This window comes from Rhipicephalus microplus, chromosome 1 (genome assembly GCF_043290135.1).
Source record: "Rhipicephalus microplus isolate Deutch F79 chromosome 1, USDA_Rmic, whole genome shotgun sequence".
Lineage (NCBI taxonomy): Eukaryota > Metazoa > Arthropoda > Arachnida > Ixodida > Ixodidae > Rhipicephalus > Rhipicephalus microplus.
Genome location: NC_134700.1, coordinates 265,550,409 through 265,558,021, shown reverse-complemented (window position 1 = coordinate 265,558,021; position 7,613 = coordinate 265,550,409).

The window sequence follows — 7,613 nt, the reverse complement described above, 5'->3', positions numbered from 1 at the left end:
TAGTTAGTGCACAGTAAGAGCCAACAGTGGCCTATTTGTAGATATTCAGCCTTACAGAACTTCACAATTCACAATCGCGCTGCGTACATGCATGGTAGCGAAGTACATGCAGATCGGAGTCTATGCGCAAGTGTTCATGAAGTCTTCTGGTTATCACCTAGTTGTAAAAACAATTCTACAGAGATGAAATGCGAAACTTTGATAGACGTATATCTCGTGCTCAATAAATGAGTGAACGAAAGTTTTATGGGGTAAACTGAAAGTTTTTGGTTTACACTTATCGGCTTTTAGCCTAGTCAAAATTTTTATCTGGTCGTTCTACTGAGATGTTTTGCGATATAGGTATATATTAAAGGTTCAAGAATACAGCTTCACCGACCTATTGAGAGATGGTGTCAAAGAACCCAATGAAATACTAGCTGTCTTCAGGTAAGCTCGAAAATCCAGTGCAAATTTCCCGCATTTGCCGATTTTAAACCAGTGAAATTAAGCGTCGCCAGTAGTACCCTAGCCACCAAAGCCTGTTTCTCAGAGCCTGAAATATAGACCAGTTGAACATGTTTAGCGTACAATGTGTAGCCTTACATTACACAAATTCTTAATTACCAGTGACTTACTTCTCATGGAGGCCACCTACAGATTATGTCCAAAAAGAAATTCCAATGATTATATTGCAAAATGGCTGTACATCATAGCACGGCAGGGATGGTTAGGATTAGTTGAAGATGATAGTCACTTGTGCATGCACAGTCGCTCGGTGGCATGCTACCATCTGACGAATATGCACAGGTTTTCGCGTAGAACTCGTTTTTTTATTTGCCGTGCAAGCTTCACACGTAGCCGCGTTCGAACTAAGTTTGCGAAAGGACTGCAACGAGCCTTTATGTGAAACTTCTGCAAGATTGGGGTGTCAAATCGTCCTATCATAAATAAGTCCTATGGAGTTGGTGGTTTATCGGGATGCCTAACATTCCATGAAAATACACCACTTCGGGACAATTGACAGAAGGGGCCTGCATAGATTCGGCTCTGGAGGACATTTCGGAGGAGGTCTATAAGCGCGACGCGTTTGACACCTAGAAATATTTCTGAAAGTGATGCGTCGACGCAGGGGGGAGCTTAATTCAAAATCTCCAAATGAATCATATAGTGGCCTAATCAATAACATTTCTTTTTTCAGCGGACTCCCGACAATACCAATCCGACATACTCAATATGTGGCGCCTCGCTTTTCATTGAGTTTTAGGCGTAATGACGGAATTCTCGAAACCAGCCTTGAAATCAAAAGTAATACAAAATGAGCAAAAGCGCACCACCAGTGTGCTCTATACAGCCGCTGTTTTCTGAGACAGTTTTGTTGATACACGCGAATTTTGTTTCAGACAAACCCTAATCTGTGCCAGGGTTCCCGGCACAGCTTCACTTTATTGGGTACGCCTGCATGAAACACTTGCGCAGTATCGCATAATGCTATGCGTTTCAGAATCCACGACCGAGTTTCCGTGCCAGTGGTCATAGCGTTCTAGTGCGCAGTCAAAGAACTGTCATCATTTACGGGTTCAGGCATTGAATGCTGAATGAAAATCGTGTGATTATTGATGTTCACCGCGTGCTTATGTAATGAAATAGTTTAACGTTCTTTCCAAATGACTCGCTTGCAGTCTTTTTTTTTTTTACGTCTGTCGGTAGCAGAGCCTAAGCACCATCGAGTTGTACCTGTACACTGCTCATTATTTTAGCCCTGGGCCGTGCAATGTATCGTACACGTATTTTACGAATAAAAGAAATTTTGTGCGTCTCGTAAAGCACTATTTCTACTGAGCAGTCATGAACTCAGTTTGTGTTATTTGCTCACCATAGACCCCGATAAAATGCGCATCTTAGTTGTCCATTTATATTGACACGCTGGAGAAATAACATCGTGAACAGAAAAATAATCGCGTACAGAGAAATAACACCGCGTGCAGGAGGAATGGGAAACACTCTTTGACATGTCACCAAACAGGCAAGAAGAGCGTTTCACCCTCGCCGCCAAGGCAACAGGTGGCGCTTACTGACGCTCCCACGTTTGATTCACATATATATCCCAATAGTGGGAATGGGGCATAGCCGCCATGGTAGCTCAGTTGGTAGAGCACCGAACGCGTTTCCGAAGATCCTAGTTTCGATTCCTACCCACGCTCAGTTATCTTTTCATCCACTTTTCTTTCTTCACATTTACACTGCAATTACCTCATATCACATCATTTATACATTCCTTAGCATGATTGTCTGTCAGATTTCATTAATGTTGTGTCTAACAAAAAAATTTAGCTGTAAATTGTACAATTTTCTTTCTTTAAAACACAGTCACGTATGTGGAAAGCCAGAACTCCATAAATTGTAAAATGACTTTTTTTAGAGTACACGGAGCTGCCAGATTTCTTCCTCCCACGAACATGTTAAAATAGAACCGGTCATTGCCTTCCCAGTGTTCTGGCGATTCTTAACTTTAGCGCATCACAATTTGCGATACTTACCGTCCTTCCATATAACGTGTAATATCCCAGTAATATTTATGGACGGTAAAAGCACAATAAAAACGAGGGCACAAAGAAGGCGCAGAGACACACTAGAGCTACTTTCAACAGATTTATTTTGCGATTCCAAGGCTACTTATAGGGTCAAAAAATAAATATGCGCACTTCTATTGCGTTGTAGAACAAGGTTATTACTAAATACTCCAAAATCGACGCCAATTTTTTTTTCAGCGCGATAAAGGGCATGCTAATACACTTGTCACCCCTGCTTAATCTCCCCTGCTTCTGTGATTTCACGTGTAAGCTGACTTCTATTTCGTGCCAAAATTCTGCATTTCAAACAGAGAAAACAAGCACACGTCTTACCGTGGACTGCTAAGAAACCGCCTGCCACGCTTCTAACATTGTGATGATGTTCAAGCAGCCGTTCATTTAAGCAAATACCAGTTTGACCAACGTGCAAGTAAACCTCTACTCTCCTACGACTCAGCGAATTTCAAACTAGTGAAAAGAGGGATTGCCAATCTTTATTTTGAGAGTGCTCTAAAGAAGTCGTGCCACAATAGGGTCTAATTCAGTTTCCACCAGCAACGAAGGAAACTGCTGAGTGCAGGGTTTTCCCAGCCTTTGCTAGTCTCCCTAGCTGAATGTATCCTGAAGGACTGCAGAAACGAAGGCCGTCCTGCTACGAGAACAATTGAGCAAAAGAATCGCACAAGGGTAATTTCCTTACGCACACGTGGTTTCCCATAATCCGAAAAAGATTGCGCAGCGGGCCAAAGTGCGTGTGCTTTTTTCAGCACCAAATAAATTGGAAAGGCTGTGCAAGATCACGGTGGGAAATGAAAACTAAAGGGAAGGGGGTGCCAAACAAAGCACAGAAACAAGTTTGTTGACTGTTATGTGTGTCGTGTATTGCCGGCTGCTATTTTGTGGCTGATGCTACTTCGGTCAAACTTGTCGTTGTCTAAATGAACGGCAGAGTGAACATCATTACAATGTTAGAAGCGTGGCAGGCGGTTTCTTAGCAGTCCACTGTAAGAGGTGTAGCTGTTTTCCTCTGTTAGGCAAATGCAGAATATGGGCAAGAAATAGAAATCAGCTTACACGTGAAATCATAGAAGCAGGGGAGATTCGAGTGATGGTTGACAAGTGTATTAGCATGCCCTTTATCGATGTGACAAGTAAAGGATTTCATTTTCTTTGCGTTCGTTTTGCTGCCTAATAATAATCGGGTTCTATACTCTACAATAGATGTGCGCATATTTTATTTTTTTGGCCCTATAAGTAGCCTTGGAATTGCAAAATGAAAATAGCGCTGTGTATGTATGTCTTCGTTTTTAGCACGCTTTTGCCGTTCTTAAACACGGAATACGAACGTGCCCAGATATCCACCTTGGTGAACTTCATTTCGCAGTGATATTGCATGGTACAAGCGTCCATTGCCTCCAAAAGGCGCACATGTTGCTACGTGTATTGCCTTATGGTGGGTGCATAGCAAGTTGAAAAACATTTCCCGCGCATAATTGTTCATGATATAAAGCATTGTCAAATACACAATCGATAATTCAATTGCTTTTACTAGACGGTCTTACGTGGTATACATTGATAGTCCTAAAAGATACTTATACAACATTTCGCCGACTGGTCACGAGAAAAGGTAGTTGTTTTCTTTTATTATACTCACACCGGTGCGTCTCTAACTAATCCCTTTATTGTCAATATTTGAAGAAACCGAATTAAGGAGCCCGTACCTTTAACGAATGCACTATAGTGACGGGGAAGTAACAGCCGGTGTAAACCACACAAATACACCAATAATGAATTCCGTTCGTTCCACGTGGCTTCGCTCCAAAGCATTGCGTTCGTGACCAATTGGTTGTACGACCGAATTTAGGCATTTTGTACGCTTATTTCAGGTACGCAAAATCGGTACTAATGTCAATCATTTCTTCACCGGTACCTGCAGAAAATTGGTCTCCTTAAAGCTTTTCACCACGCATCGTCATGGCACTGGCAGTCTTTTTCACCACTGCCACATCCATCTTCACCGACACCAAGACGGCCATCCGCAGCTTCGCCTGCGGGTGCGTATCACCTTATGCCTTCCAGCTCGGACAGCATAAATAAAATATATGGGATCTCTTAGGCATCCGCCTATAACACGACTGGAAGAATAAAGCCACCATCTTTACTCCTCAGTCGATGTACTGATTCTCCACCCCTCTCCCATGCCCCTCCTATAGAGCTTTCCAACCCCCCGGCTGGTCTTGCACTGTACCCCGTGATCAGACTTTAAATCAAGCGACAATGTCTTGCGATGACGTCATGGATTGGCGTCATAATTACGCCTCAATCCTTGATTGTGAAGTAATCACGACCTTACTACGTTGTGAAGTCATCATTACCTTACCACGCTATTTTTTTTAAGACGATAGTCTATCTTGGGGGCCTCTGACGGAAAAATTTTGGTCTGTCTGTCTATCTGTACATTAGTCTGTTTGTCTGCCCTAACGATACCTCAAACAGCACCAAAGGGCCAACCCCATCCGCAGCGTCCACCAATATTGCTCCAGGTTTAGCGCTCATAGCTGTGCGATTGTCAATTAAAAAAGCAAATATTGTGCATATTTGAGGTGCCATAACAACACGTCTATGTTTTATATGTCTGCTTTCATACTAGAAAAGGCACACACAAGTAACTTTGAAGAATGTAGCGTTTATAGCGCTGGCTGACAGTGCATGCGATGCTCAGAAAGCTGTTTCTAACGCTTTGCTACGACGTCACGGCGGTGGCACCTGCCCATCGCTTTGCGTTCTTCACCTTATCACCTCTGAGACTGGCTCGCATCTTTCTCCGCCGGCTGCACGTCCTCGTTTTCGAAGATAATTGCCAGATGGCGCTTGCGTCTAACGTGCCTCGATGCGCTCGTTCGCCTCCACTACACGCTCGAGGCACTCTAACGCAGCGCCTCCAGAATACCACTCACCAATTTTCTTGCGCAGAATGTCAAATAAATGTTGTTCACTCTCTCCAGACGCAAGACTATTGTCTTTCGACGACATTTGCGGTGTAACATGCAGATTTGGTACCATTTTTTTTTTCATACCTCGTATTGAGGGCGACAATGAATTTTCGCGTATGATGAAGCATCTGACGCTTCCGCTTTAATAAATCAACAGATAATAAGTCCCAGGCATTGTCGGTCTGAATGAAGTTGCCTTGTTCCCAGCCGATAAATGAGATAATATCTACATTTTTATGTCCCAAAACCACGATTTTATTATTAGAGACGCCGTAGTGGAGGGCTCCAGAAATGTCGAGTGCCTGGTGTTTTTTACCGTGCACAGAAATCGCACGCCATTTCGCCTCCACTAAAATGCGATAGCCGTGGCTGGAATCAAACCCGTGACCTTGGGGTCAGCAGCCAAGCAGCGTAGCCACTTATGCACCGTGGCGGACGCCTATGAATGCGATTATAAATGAACATATGCGATTATAAATATATCCTATGTCATATATAAGTCAAACGAGCCTCTTATTTAGTGTCATGGCTTTTGGTACCTCGATCACAATAAAGGCAGGAATATAAACGCCGCGCAACAAGGAACTCGGTCATTTTTCGAATAAATTTCATGGCCCTTCGTGCCCTGTTTAATTTCGCGTTTGCAGCATGAATTCCGTGGAATATATGTTCGGTACACTTCCTGAATTACCAGCGCTTGAATAAACAAGCTAAAAATTTCTCCGGAGAACGCAAAAGAAAAGCGTTCATTTTATCAGTAATACGTCGAAAACGATCAGCTTCGTAAATTCGACGCCAACAAAAGTGCACCGCACAAATCTTGGACGCTCGTAGATTCAACACGTTCTCGTCGTGATAGCAGTTGGTCTGCAAAAAAAAGAGGAACCAATATCAGTGGCTTCGATTAGATTAGTAATGTGCAAATAGCATTCGTGAGCTTTCGCCCACATCGACGTGACTTGATAAGCTTTGCAATTTTTTTGCAAAATATAGAAACATATCTGCAGCACGGTCCCAAAAGCACGCTGGAAATTCGTGGATAAAGCTAAAAATTAACCAGAAGTGCCAGTTTGCTAGAGCAGCTGCTCAAGAGATAGTGCGTTGCGATCATCAAAAACACGTGGCAATTAGTTTGTAGTTGCTCCGTCAGTGAGTGCCACTTACACGAAAGTCACTTTTGGTTTCAGCACGCCTTTCATCTTGCCGGAGCCTGATAAACTTTTCATATAGATGCGCCTAGAATACAATAATAAGTACTAGAAAATCGACACTGTGGGTATTGAACGATATTATATCGCAAAAAAAACAGTTATGGATATTCTGAACAGTTTCTCAGGCAAGTGGGTGGTTTCAAGGTCTAAACAAAACTCTTGAGCTGACTTGCGCCAAGTGAGCTTTTTTTATTTGCATGCACTCAAAAAACAAATTCACACCATCTTCCCAAAGATAACCCTGATGGGATGCGAAGCAGCAGTGTTGCGCACGGGTGGCGTCACGGGTTGAACGGCGCCAACAGGGATGCTGCGGCGAACGCTGAAATAATGGCGAGCAGCTGCAGCACCAGGTGTTACGTGCGAACGGACCAGGTGGCAGCTGTGGGTGGTGCGATGACTGCTCGGCAGGCGAGGGAAAAAGTGACGTCAGCGCGCACTGCGAGGGGAGCATGACGTCAACGTGCAGCTGCAGTGTGACCTACTTGGCACCGCTCTAACGTCTGCGGTGAAGGGAGTGCGTTGCGGCGTGTTCGTATGGACGCATAGAGGGACAGCGCTATACAGGCTAGTCCAAAAGCTGCTTCGCATTTTAAAAAAATACACTAGAAAAAGGAATTAAACAGGGCAGCTGTCTTAGTATATATGGAATATTCCGACAGGTGACGGCGAGAGTATGTGCTTTAGAAACCGCATTTACACTTTGGATTCTGTGGCAGCTCATGTTTGCTAGAAGAAATCGGTAGGGTGTAGTTACTGGATGACTATAGTGAGCAAGGATGCATGCAATCCAGCCTTACGCTAGTTTCTTGGCGAGTACATCGAATAAATAGGCGTGTGGTCGGTAAGCACCTTCC